Raw genomic sequence first — 14458 nt, forward strand, 5'->3', positions numbered from 1 at the left:
GTCGGACAATGCAGTATCTACATCACCTTCTAATAGCGGTGCCCCTCTGGAAGCTGACCATGGTGTTGGAAATGGTCTTCCCATGATTATTTCAAATGGAGATAATTTGGTTGCTGCAGATGGAGTCATTCTAATCTCGCAGAGGACTTGAGGAAGTAATTTGATCCAGGTCATTCCTGTTTCTATCATTGCTTTAGTCAGGCGATTTTTTTATGGTCCTATTCATTCTTTCTACAACTCCTGAACTCTGAGGGTGGTATGGCACATGATATTTCCAGTCTATTTCTAAAGTTTTAGCACACTTTTGAATTACTTCTGATGTAAATGAGGGTCCTCTATCACTGTTAATCTGGTGAGGTATTCCAAATCTGGGTATTATTTCATTGCACAACTTTTGACAGACTACTTGTGCAGTTTCTTTTGAGGTTGGATAAGCTTCTACCCATTTACTAAATTGATCCACTATTACCAGTAAGTACTTGATGCTTCCTTGTGCTGGCATGTGTGTGAAATCAATTTGTAATGTATGAAATGGAAAATCTGGTTGTGGTAAATGCTGATGTTTTGCTTTTGGTTTTCCTACATTAGTTCGTGCACATGTTAGACAGGTTGCTAATATGCTTTTTACTGCATGCAATGTTTTCTCAATTACAAATCTTGATTTTATTGCCCCTATTACCCCTCTTTGTCCGACATGACTCACACCGTGAAAATGTCGGACAAGGACTGGCAGCAGGGAAGATGGGAGGGCAATCAAACCCTCAAGATTTTTGTATAGGCCATCCCTGTCATCTAAGGTACAGTCATTATTTTCCCAATAGGTGTAATCACATGCAGAGGCTTGCTCTTGTATGAATTTTAAATCAACATTTGTGTCTAAATAGTCTGGGAGTGTAACAAGTGGCAGCTGTAGGGGCACAGATAATACTTCCTTTGGAGGTGGGAGCTGTGACGCAGCTGCAGCCTTGGCAGTCACGTCTGCTAGGGCATTACCTGTTGCTTCGTCTGTGTCAGCTGTACTGTGTCCTTTTGTTTTTACAACTGCAACGGCCGATGGTAGCTGTATAGCCTGCAAAAGTCTTTGCACAAGATCAGAATTAGCAATCGGTTTTCCATCAGCAGATCTAAATCCTCTTTGTCTCCACAATGTGCCAAAGTCATGTACGACGCCAAACGCATAGCGGCTGTCTGTGTAAATCGTCACACGCCTATCCACATGGAGCTCACAAGCGCGTATTAAAGCCATGAGCTCTGCTTTTTGTGCTGAGTGAAATGGTAATGAGTGAGCCTCTAGTATGATGTCAGGCAATGTCACCACTGAATAGCCACAAAGAAATGAGCTGTCATTCGGCCTTGAACAGGACCCGTCCACATAAACCGTGGCTGAGTCTGGGATAGGTGTTTGCTCTAAATCTGGACGTGGTGCTGTGGATTCCTGTATACGCGTCATGCAGTCATGATCGTCAAGCCTGTCTGAGCCATCCTGTCGGTCAGAAGAACACAGCATATGGATCAATAAATGTGCTGGCGAATTGGGTGTGCTGCTCGCTTTTATGGTGAGGTTTGCTGTGGAGGTCAGTGTAGCTTCATAACCTGAGCGACGTTGTGCAGTCATATGTTGTGTAGTTATGTTTGCTAGAATGGTCGTGACCTGGTGATTGGTGTGTAGAATAGTGTCATGTGAGAGTGTGAGCTTCTCGCAGTCCCTTATCATGATAGAGCAAGCTGCTACTGCCCTCAGGCAGGCTGGCATTCCCTGAACAACCACAGGCAGTACTTTCGAATAGAAGGCTACTGGACGGTAGCCACTGCCATGCTCTTGGGCCAGTACACCTGTGCAGGTTGTGCCGTTCTCTGTGACGTACAGATGGAATGGTAAGTGGTAGTCAGGCAGACCCAAACAAGGGGCGGAGGTCAGCGCTCCCTTTAATGCATTGAAAGAGGCAGTCATTTCTGTGGACCACAGTATTCGAGGAGGCTTGTCTTTTTTTCCACACGTTCTGGATACGTAATCATGGAAGTCTTCACCGACTCGCGGGAGTGGGTTGCACGTAACCGGAAGTGGGAGGCGCACTGAGCCGTTATTTGAGACTTTATATTTTATTTTTTTTGGTTTTACAGTTGATTTCGATTTTTTCTCGGACCTGTCTGAGTTTTTTGAATTATTCTGACCCATGTTCAGTGATTTCCAGAGGGGTTTACACGCTTGAAGGATTTATGTTAGTATTTTGCTGTGGCACAGCTGAGGTTACTTTAAATTTATTGCTAGCAATTTTTGTTTGGGTGAGCAACTTCTCACTTAACGAGCAGCTTCTCGCAATACAACAGGCAACTTCCTGTGTCTTTCTGCTTTTAATTTACTTTATTCGGGGACTAAGGAAGTCGTTAGTGTATCTCTCTGGATCACTAAGTGAAACTTCGTCAGCATATCCCGTTTCTTTATGGATCGATCACTGAGAGAGGTATAATACGGTCTTATAAAAATATAAAAGACGCATATTTACCTTCGTCAGCAATCCCACTTCTTGACACCAAATTGAAGGGAAAATCTCCGTCCCGGGTTTCCTCCGTGGATCGGGTTTCCTCCGAGGCGTGAGCGATAAGCAGAGTTTTGTCCTTTCCTTATAAGACTCCTAATTATTCAAAGTAACACTCAGGTATGCCGTTCTGCTGGGTTAGTTACGACGTCGGGAGCAGTTAGGAGAACAAAGTGATACAGAGACTGTTCAGGTTGCTCTCCCACAATCAACTCAAAGGTTTATTAAGTATACAACAGCTTATATAGAGGAAAAAAAGGTTCGTGTGTCAGCAGGTTCTCAGTTCAAACCGGTACAGACCAAATAAGGAAACGTCTTCCTGCCTTCTGAGCAAAGAAGTATCCTTTGTGTAGTTTATCAGTTCAGCAACAATTTATGATCATCCCAGCAAAATACACTCCTAGACATAGAATACAGAGTTCTTTCATTAGTGAATTCTGAAACAAACCACCTGGCCTTTAACAAGCTCTTTTCTAAAAGATAAGGAAGGGAGGATGGGAGTAAGGAAGTGGTCTCGTCTCTGTGGTATTTTCGACCTTGGGGTACCAGCCTGTGATTCTTACACATCAATTCTTGGGTCAGAGAGAAAGAGAAAAACAACTAGTAAATGGGCCTTATTGAGTAACAGTTCTCCTGTATAATATTCCTACAAAACAATATCCTGTAAATTCTAACCGTAGTGCTAAAATTCACAACAGTTACCTACGTGTAGAAAACGGAATATTCCACAGCACTTAGGCGAGGGATCTTCAACTTGCGGCTCTAAAGCAACATGTGGCTCTCCGGCCCCTCCACTGCTTTTAAAAGTGATTTAATGTTTCTTAGGTTCAAATCTGTTTACTGTAATTTTCAAGTTGGTTGCCCATCTTTCCTAATTTTCAATTATTATGGAAAGGACTCACGTAGCTGGCTTCATTTTAACAAATACTTTTTTCCGTTATAAAGCTTTGATGATTCATTGTCTTATCAAATCTAAAAATAAACATTTTTATTTACATTTCCATAGCTTACACGATACAACAACTCATTTTCTAGATATTTATAGGCTCTTTCTTTTTCTTAGGCTCTAGACAGGTTTTGTAGCAGCAGGGGGAAAAGGGGCCCTTTGAAATGAAAAGGATGCTGACCCCTGACTTAAGCCACCAGGTAAACACAAAAGAAATACTGGAAAATTATTGACAGAAAAATGGAACAGTTACTTTCAAGGCTATGGGTGAAGGTGACTTGGTGTGTAAAAGCAAATATACATCAGACTGACAAAGAAAAGAGTGTTAAAATATTTTTAATTTAGAACTTTAACTTTATGTGCAAAACTGAACTTACTGATAACACACACTAGCCATTTGAACACATGTAACTGTAATGAACGAAATAAAACAGAAAAATGCAGGCAGCACTCAATATACTGTGTATAACACAGCATGGGGTTGTATTTTTTTCTTTTCAGATGCTCCTGTCACTCCATTTCCCAGGTCATCATAGCACTCCCACACACATGGAGCTCTCCTGCAGTATGCAGTGTAATGCCCCAAACCATCACTGGTCATCTTTCCATGGAAAGCAATTAATGCCCTCAAAGTGAACGACTTTCCTTGGAGAACCAGGTTGGAGGGAAATTCATTCAGTGGAAATTCTGTATGGTTTGCAAGGTCACTATCAATCCACACGATATCTCCAATGTTGTAGCTGTGAGTAACTGTCCCTGCACAGAGCTCATTTCCTGTGGTGCTGTCTTCTGTTTTGAATTCTGATGGACACAGAGCTGGATTGGAGAGTGGCCTGAGGCAGGTAGACTCAGGTAGGCCAAGTCCTGCTTCCACAGCCGTGCCAAGATGAGCCATACCAGACTCTTTGAGGACAGAGATGGCAGGAGAAACAAATGGCACTTCCCTTGTCATCCCTTTGCTGAGGTAGCAGTGCTGTGAAGAGCAGTGTTTGGTAAAATAAACACTTGAGATGTTCCTCATTGTCTTAGCAATTACAGCGGAGATATTGCACTGAGCATCAATTTGGATCGCAGCAGACCTCAACGAGACAGCTTCAAACATTACACTAAGCAGCTCTGCTCTCCTTCTGTAGGTTTGTTGGGTCACACTATCTGTGGCAATGGCTTTCACCAGCTGCAGGACTGGGTTTTCACTGTCTTTCAGAACAGCATTTTGAAATGTGCAGCTGTCACAGAAGGCACAACATAAGCACTGAAAAAATGCATCAAATGCACAGGTATTGAGCACAGAGATTGTCGATTCCCCTAATCTAATAGGCTTATGGAGGTTTCCATTTTTTAATAATCCCACTTTCACTCTTTTGGCCCCAAAAGTTTCATCTGCATGGAGCCATTCGGTACATGAAGAGAGGTAGGAAGTCCTCTTCCTTTTTTTCGGTGGAACAGCTAGGCCCCTCCAGTTCTCAACTGCATCCCCATCAGCCGGAAGAATGTTTGTGGTAGCATCAGATCCCACAAATGGGTGAGCATCCATTTTTATTTTGTCTTCTGCATTGTGAGTCGTCATGGATCCAGAATTGGCATCTGCGACTTTCAGTGATCCCACTGTTGCCTCATCTTTGGACTTTTCTTTTGCAGAACAAATCCGCATATTTCCCTCGATGAAGGAAAGATGACGAGCAATGAAGCGATCGACTCGAAGAGGCAAGTTGTCATGTTTGAAAAGGCCATGTTTTATGTTTTTGAAATCAGCTTCAACAGTGGCTGAACTTGCTGTGATGCTGGTGCTTTGGAAGAGAGGGACCATTATTCCTGTCCAGAGTGGCAAGTAACTTGCCAGTCTTATTATATGAGGAATAATCTCAGGGAGAAAGTGAATATTATCTCTATCCCCGTTTGCTGCAGCAAGTGACCTGCTCTCCTCACATATTTCTGTTACCCACTGTCGTAGGTCAGTCTGGATCTCATCCACTGAATCCACTCTCTCACTTTCCTCCGTCTGTTCATCTGGAATGATGATGGAGTCTTGAGCAATTTGGGCTTTCAAGTATTTCTTGCACCTTTCTGAAGGAAGAGGTGCTCCAGAACTGTCATCACCTTCTGCCTCACTGAGGGCCACAACAGTGATAGCATGTAGGAGCTGTTTTGCATGGTCCAAACATTGAGACTGAAGAAGTTTTGCTAATGACCTGACAAAGAAATCTTTAACACGATGTGTTTTCTTCTTCAGGCAATCCCACTGGCATATCATCTTGATGCAGTGCGCAACATCAACCCTGATATAACAAGGGGAGAGTTTGGCAGACTGGGTTCCAAGAAGGACATGAAAGCATTCATTAAGGTAGGACTTCAGATCAGGATGAGGAGTGAAAGCCTTGACCAGAGCTCCCAGAATTGCCAGAGAAAAGTCACTCACAGCTTCCTTTGGCACAGGTGCACCTGCACGAATCCATTCTGTCAACCAGTTTGCGATGGCATTAACATCATGTTTCTCTGACTGCATTTGCTCCACTGGGACACTGGGGCAATTGTTTTCTTTCAGAATACCTTGATAAAGGAAGATATGGCCAGATTTGCCATTTGGTCTCAGCAGTTTTTTCACAACTGAACCGGTTGCATCAAAACACACAGTTGGGGGAGAATTTTTTGACAATATCTTATAAACATGCATCTGTGTTTGACTCCAGTAGTGACAGAAAAACTTGTCCAGTCCAATATCTCGGATGCTACCACTGTGAGGAACACTATATTTTAACAATTGCAGAGATGCAATGGGGTCCTTATCTCCTAATTCCAATTCTTTTCTCTCTTGTTTGGCTTTTCGCAGAGTGGCCAAATTTGGAAGGTGGCTTGGCTCAGGATCTCCAACATCCATCAGATCTGCTGCCCTCGCTGACCTCCATACAGCCGGTTCCATTCTGCCCTCACACAGCTCTTTAGCGATCTGTTCACGCAGGTTTCCAGACATGAACCGCTTGGAGTGGCCAGTGTGCAGGGAGAAATCTGTATTTCTCATGAAACACTGGAGCACCATTGGACTATTAATTGCTGGCTGTCTGTCACATGACATTTCTAACTGGCCATGACACTCCTTACAGTTGCCTCTGATGTCCAGATAATTATTGTTGACAGTTGGATGGACCTTTGCTCTACGGAACACAAGTGTACATGTATTTTTGATATTCTTCCATATAAGATCGTTGATGATATGAGTCCAAGTGCCAGGTTTCAAAATTGTGTATTCCCTTTTTTGGGTAGGAGAAAACTAGTCATTGTATTCAACCTTTTCAGGAATAAATTTAACCCAGTCCTCAAAAGGGACTTCTAGTTCAAAAGCTTGACAGTTTTCTTGTCCAGGAGAAATGTAATGTGAATCTAACTCTCCTTCATTATTACTTTCCTGATCACTGATTTCCAAAGCTGACCAGATGTTGTGTCTATTTAGCTTCACAAAAGTGTACAGGGCCTTTGCTGACATCTTGTCTTCTAGCTGCTGACTCAGCTCTTTCCAGACTGATGCAGCTGGAGTGGCTATTTTGCCATTTTGGACTATGGCCTCTTTTGAATTGCAAAGAACTGCAAAAATGGAAACCTTGTCTACAGATGGCTTTCGAGGCATCTAAAAAAAAAACCACACTATGATTATGATGGAGCAAAATGTGATTTCTGAACTATATACACAGCCAGGAGCAACCCCTCCCCCAAGTTCTCCACCAATCTACACTTTCATATTTTGTGGAATTATTGTTTTTAAGATGGAGCTATTGAATTTGTGTACTGTACAGCACTTTAGTCCAGTGTGCTACATGTTTTAAAGTGCTTTAGAAACTTTTTTCTTGGACATTTTTGAAAATGTTTAACATTGGAAAAAAATCATTTTGATCCAGACAGTTAGCTATATCATGTATTAACTCAGTAACTAAAACCTCAGTATTTTAAATGTAAGCTTACCTTGTTCAGAAATCAGATGAACGCTGTTCTAAGAATCCTTCAGACACAGTAATGCCAAATAATAGTTTTTTCTGCCAGAAAATGTGTATTTGATGCAAAAGACTGCTAGCTTGTTCGTTTCTCAAAAAGTGTTCATGGGAGTGTAAAATGTTCAAATGTAGTTTTCAATAAAGTTTTTTTAATCCACTCTAAAAAAAAATAAATACTCAAGCATTTGCATCGTGGTTTTATGAACAAAAAGTGATTGAAGTAAAGAAATTGAAGTAAAAAAAAATACACTCATTACAAATTTAGCTGATTAAATACAACAAGAGGGTTTTTTTTAACAGAACTTTATTGAACAAGTGAACACACAAAGTGAAAGGTCATTTGAAAAAGACATTTTTCAGCAGTAAACCATAACAGGATATCTCAAATCATAGCAGCACAACCTCTAATTTTACCTGCACAAATCAGCACAAACGTGGCACTTAAAAAGTAGACCATTTTGGCCTGTTTTGGAGCAGTCTGGGGGGATGGTGACCTTTGAATGACCTATAAAATAAAGTTTAATATCTCGGAAACCGTAGCAGCACAAACGCTAATTTTACCTGCACAAATCTGCACAAACGTAGCACTAACCGCTCTGCCTATTTGCCTTTACGTTTCAAGTGGGTGGGGGGTCAGCTTCACTCTGCTGCTGAAGCGAGCTGTGACCGGGGCACACATGCACGCGCGTACGTCACCACGCAGCGCGCACACACACACGAACGCACACAGACTCAGATCTCACAGGTAGGAGAGTGAGATGCAAAATGACATATTTAATTTAAAAAAAAGGGTGTTTTGGGTGAAATTCAAAAGTATTTAACACAAATGTTACATTCGTCTGATTGACTTGATTTGCGTCTTATATCTGAATCATGTCGTCATGAGACTGTCAATGTATCTTAAACATACTGCTTCACAAACACTGTTGTGACAGTGATGTACACTGTCTCGTTTGTATATATGTATGATTTCTATACAGTTTACACCAGATTGTCACGGCTGCCGAGGCGAGCCGTGTGGATATAGAAGGAGGACCCAAGATGCAGGCAGTGGATGAGATACCGGTGGTTTTATTTACAGAGGTGTAGTGGCAAACAAACAGTGGGGCATAACAAACAACTAAAGACACCTAAGCTGGGAGAACTAAAATAACACACCTGGGAGCATATGACAACGGATGATGAATAGCAGAGAGACGCAGACGAGGAACAGGACACCGTGGAACACAGGGTAACAGACTGACACAGAGTTACACAGACTGACACGGAGGAACACAGACGAACCGGCAACAGGCAGGAGAACACACAGGGCTTAAATACACACACCAGTAATCAGGGGATGAGAGACAGGAGGGCAACACAGCTGGGAGGAATCTGGGCTGACGGGACAGGGGAAACGTAAACTGATCACACTCACATACGACACGGACCTTCACAATAAAACAGGAAACTCAGATACATGGAACCAGACAAGACATTGAACTAAACAGACAGATTCAGATGCAGACTCAGAGGCAGATCGAAAATATAACACACAGAACTCAAACAACAATAATCATCATCATCATAAACTAGAAAATGATAACTAAAAGCGCTGGGTCACCGACCCAGGACCATGACACAGATGACCACTTAAGGACATCTCCTGGTTTCATCTTCATGTTTCCCTCTCACCACATATCCAACCCGATATCATGACCAGCAGCTTTTATAGCTGTGGCTCCAACAAACATCAGCTGATACTAGAAATTAATATTAAATAAATTCTAACAACAGCTGATCAAGCTTAAACGCTGCTGTTGTTCATCGTGACATCTGCTTGTTTCCTCTTTTCGGCGCAAAGTGGGTGATAAACAAACAAGACCGACAGGACTTGCGAAAGAAAAGCCGATCAGCTGATCATTGATCAGTTTCATGATTGAAGTGGCAACAGGAGAGGGAGGGGGAGAGGAGGAGAGAAGAGGCAGCTGTGCAGCAAAGACAGAATAACTCCAGCTTTGTGTCAAATGCCCAGTATGCCCGATGGCCAGTCCAGCTGTGAGGTCAGCTGGTGGGTAACAGGCATCTTTGAAAATGTTAGAGCACTTTTGCAAAAATGTGATGTCCTGACAGCAACAATCTATCCTGAAAATATCTTTTTTTTTGTGACCCAGAAAGAAATATGTATATTTCAAATTCTGCGTTCCTCCACCACTGCCTCAATTTGAGTTGTGGATGAAATGCATTCTGGGATATTTGCCTGGGCTTAGCTACAGTAGCTAGCAAGCTGATTGGAGACCAAAACAGCCAATCAGAATTTTTGCATCCGAGTCTGTGATTGGTTGGTTTTGTGGCACGCTTATAACGGTGTACAGAAGCTGTCTCCGTTATCATGGCTACTCGGCAACAGAACTCAAAAGTCTGGGAGAATTTTCACAAAACAAAAGAAAAGAAGGTCCAATGCAAAATCTGCAAAATGGAACTTGCCTTGCATGACAGTATGACGGCGATGCATGAGCATCTGAAAAGGAAGCACGTCGTGTAGAACAAGCACTTTGCAATAATTTAGAGATCTCAGACCTACCATTTATCAGCTCAAACATCCAACGACATGAATGCTTTAAAAGCATCGACATCAGCTCTTCTCTGACAGCATGGTGGGAGTTTCTAAAATTGACGGCATCTTCATTAATCCCATGCAAACGTACACCTATCTGGAACAACCCTGACATATTACAAAACAATAATATGATAAACTTTTCAGATTGGAGTGGTAAAGGAATCAAATATTTAGAACATATACTAGAAGGAACAGAATTTATTTCATTTGACGGACTAGTTACACAATATGGGATCAACAAGAAAAGATTTTTAGAATATCAACAAATTAAATCCATAGTAAAAAAGAAATTTAAACCGGGTCAAGTTGAACTACAAACACCACCAAGTGCGGCACCAAGTGTGGTTCAATTTCTTACTCTTAAAACCCCCAAATTACTATCCAAAATATATAGAATGCTTTCTAAAACAGATGAATCAATATCACTTCCTATTGTAAAATGGGAAGCGGATTTATCAGTTAACTTAGACCAAAACTTCTGGTCTCAGACTTGCTTAAAAACCTTTCATCTAATCAGAAATCCCAGTCTTCAATTAATTCAATACAAAATATTACATAGAGTGCACTATACAGGTCATCGGATGTTCAAGATGGGCTTTACGTCTACCAACAACTGCTCACACTGCCAAACCAATTCACCGGACAATTATATCCACGCTCTTTGGTTCTGTCCACCAGTTCAGAAGTTTTGGCGCGAGGTATGTGAAGACTTATCAAAGTGTCTGAAATGTAACATTCCAACTTCCCCCTTAGTGTGTTTGTTGGGCAGCTTAGATAATGTCACTTCAGAAAAGAATATAGCCCATATGGTTTTCACTGCCCTATGCATAGCCAAGAAATTGTTACCCAAATAACAAGCCGTGGGTGACTAAGGACATCAAAGCCCTCCTCAACAACAAGAAGAGGGCTTTCAGAGGGGGCAACAAAGAGGAGGTGAGGAAGATCCAGGTGTTACTAAAGGACAAGATCAGAGAGGCTAAGGACAATTACAGGAGGAAGCTGGAGTGGAAACTCCAGCAGAACAGCATGAGAGAGGTGTGGAGGGGCATGAAGACCATCACTGGATTCAGGCCAACCAACAGCAGGGGAGCTGAGGGAGGTGAGAATAGAGCCGACGAGTTGAATCTGTTTTTCAATAGATTCGACACCACAGTGTCTGCTCCCACCCCCACAACCTCACCTGCAGTCAGCCTGGAATCCAGAGCCACACCACTGTGCCAGCCTCTCTCTTCACATGTTGCCTCCTGTGAGATTCCTGACACCCCTCCCCCACCCATCACCTTCACTCAATACCAGGTTGAGATGCAAATGAGGAGACTTCACTCAGGCAAGTCTGCTGGACCAGACGGAGTGAGTCCCCTTGTCCTCAAGACCTGTGCCCCCCAGCTGTGTGGAGTCTTTCATAAACTGTTTATGCTGAGTCTGAGTCTGCAGAGGGTCCCGGTGATGTGGAAGACATCATGCCTCGTCCGTGTACCAAAGACGCCTCGTCCCAGTGGCCCCCAGGATTACAGGCCCGTGGCACTGACCTCCCACATCATGAAGACCCTGGAAAGGCTCATCCTGGACCAGCTGCGACCCATAGTAAGACCACATCTGGATCCCCTTCAGTTCGCTTATCAGCCTCGTCTCGGAACAGAGGACGCCATCATCTACCTGCTCAATCGTGTCTACACCCATCTGGACCAGCCGGCGAGCACTGTGAGGGTCATGTTTTTTGACTTTTCCAGTGCTTTCAACACCATCAGGCCGACCCTCCTGGGTGATAAGTTAGCAGCGATGCAGGTGGATGCTTCTCTGGTGTCCTGGATTGTTTATTACCTGACAGGAAGACCACAATATGTACGTCTCCCACAGTGTGTGTCTGACAAGGTGATTAGCAACACAGGGGCACCACAGGGGACTGTCCTCTCCCCCTTCCTCTTCACCCTCTACACCACAGACTTCAGCCACTGCACAGAGACCTGCCATCTTCAGAAGTTTTCTGATGACTCTGCGGTGGTTGGATGCATCAGCAGGGATGATGAGACAGAGTACCGGGCTGTGGTCGACTCCTTTGTCACGTGGTGTGAGCAGAATCATCTGCAGCTCAACGTGGCAAAGACCAAGGAACTGATCGTGGACTTCAGGAAGACCAGGAAACACTTGACCCCTGTTTCAATCCAGGGGGTCAGTGTTGACATTGTGGAGGACTATAAATACCTTGGAGTACACATTGACAATAAACTGGACTGGGCTAAAAACACCACAGCACTTTACAGGAAGGGCCAGAGTCGTCTCTATTTTTTGAGGCGACTGAGGTCCTTCAACATCTGCCAGAAAATGCTGAGGATTTTCTATGAGTCTGTTGTGGCCAGTGCGATCCTCTATGCTGTTGCATGCTGGGGGAGCAGGCTGAGGGTCGCAGATGCCAACAGACTTAATAAACTGATCCGTAAGGCCAGCAATGTTGTGGGGATGGAGCTGGACTCCCTCAAGGTGGTGTCGGAGAGGCGGATGCTGTCCAAGATAAAGACAATGTTGGATAACACCTCCCACCCACTCCATGACATGTTGGTCAGTCACAGGAGCTCGTTCAGTGAGAGACTGAGATTACCGAAAAGCACCACTGAACGACACAGGAAATCATTCCTGCCTGTGGCCATCTCCCTGTACAACGCATCCACTTAACACACTGTTTGCTGCTACAACTACACATGTTTCTTTTCCAAATATTTATTTATAAGTGACTTATGTATGTATGTATGTATATATATGTATATATTGTACTATTCTTAGTTAGCGTATTGTCTGTCTTGTCTTAATGTTGGTTTAAAATGGAGCACTGTAACAAAAAATAATTTCCCCCAGGGATCAATAAAGTATTCTGATTCTGATTCTGATTCTGAAAACTGTCCTCATGAAAAATAAGAATAATCTTAATTCTAACCAATATAGAAATTATCTATTAGATTACATTAGTCTTGATACAGCCTCTGCCACCACACCAGATCAATTGCTCTGGGCTCCTTTGATCAGCTCCATCACCTAGTGGGGGTGGGGGGTCATAGTTTGTCCGGTTAGGGGCTCTGTTGGCTCTTTTCTGACTGTTTCCTCGTGGCTGCGTGCAGCGGGGCTAGGGGAGGGTCTGTGCTGACGGACGTGGGTTACTGACCTGGTAGCCTGGCTGCCCCTGGGTGGGTCCGGGATGGGCGTGAGGTTCTGGGGGCGCTCCGTCTCTGGGCTGGGGCCCTGGCCGGGCCTCGGGAGCTTGGGTCCTGGTTGGTGTGTTGCCGGGGTTGTGGGCGGGTGGGTGCATGGGGGCCCAGCCCTGGCGCAGGGTGCCGCCGGTGCGTCGAGCCACCTGGGGGGCTCTTCAACTGGTGGGGGAGATTGTCACACCTTGCAGGAGCTTTCCTCCCCTCAGGAACTCTCTCTGCAGGAGGGGGAGATACAGGAGAGGTGGAGGAAGATCTCAGCCTGGGCATCTATCGTCTTATGTAGTCTGGAAGATGAGTGGATGGTGGGGTGAGTGCAGTTTTCTCTGTGGTGGGGTTGGGTGGACTGTCCCGGGCTCTGTGGGGCCGGGGGGCACTGCTGCACTGGGCCCCGGTCTGGATGGGCCTGGGCCCCCTTTCCCTGGCGGGTCGCGGAGTATGGGGGTGCCTACTGGGGTCAGCGGGGGAGCTGGCCCCAGGGAGGGGTCACTTGCCCCTCCCTTCCTTCCCTCCCCATTTCCAGCTGCCTCCCTCTTCCCGCTCCACCACAACCACCCACACATGCAGGGCCTTGGAGTAGGGGTATGTCACCAGGGTGCAGAGGAGGCTACCCCCCCCCCCCCCCCCCCCCTCTGTCCCCTTCTGGCTGCCTCTGCCTCAATTTTATCCCACAACTTAGACATTCACATTACTCACACTCTCATTACACATACATATAGGATCTTGGGGGTGGGCACGACACACGGAGTCCAAATTACCATCAGGGTGTACACCTCACCCCTGGCGTCGTTGCCCACCTCTCAATTTTAAATACACGTAGACATTGAGGGCTAGCAGGAGGGACTATGCGCTTACCTGCTGCTCTCTGGCAGGTAGCTCCATGCCCTCCTGGGTTTTAAATGCACCTTAGAACACACATGCATCAACACTACAATGAGCGGGTGGAGGGAGGTTTGGAGTCTTCTCTCACCCCTGTTCTCTGCGGCCCGCTGGAGCAGGGGGGCTAGGAGGAGTTGGCCGTCCAACTACGGTCTGGGGTGTGGGGCCTCCCTGCTGCTGCGGAGTCGGGGCGGTCTGCCTCTCCCCACCGCAGGGAAAAGGGTAACACCACCTGGGTCTGGGTGCAGTTCCCCCCTCCAGGGGCAAGGGTACCTAGACCCGGTTCGTAGAGTACGCTTGGGGAGTGTGATCGTGTGTAC

At 44.9% G+C, this 14458-nt stretch overlaps 1 long non-coding RNA gene across 1 annotated transcript; it reads left to right on the top strand.

Annotated features, from left to right (window-relative positions):
• The first annotated feature begins 4628 nt into the window (after window positions 1-4628).
• On the top strand, window positions 4629-6719 carry LOC146672830 (uncharacterized). The gene is made up of 5 exons (XR_014908526.1): window positions 4629-4760; window positions 4858-5005; window positions 5122-5616; window positions 5714-5824; window positions 6311-6719. It is a non-coding gene; the product is annotated as an uncharacterized LOC146672830 (long non-coding RNA).
• The last annotated feature ends 7739 nt before the right edge of the window (window positions 6720-14458 follow it).

This window comes from Rhamphochromis longiceps, linkage group LG3 (assembly GCF_057381845.1).
Source record: "Rhamphochromis longiceps isolate RC_006_pf linkage group LG3, R_longiceps_female_GT1.1, whole genome shotgun sequence".
Taxonomy (NCBI): Eukaryota; Metazoa; Chordata; class Actinopteri; order Cichliformes; family Cichlidae; genus Rhamphochromis; species Rhamphochromis longiceps.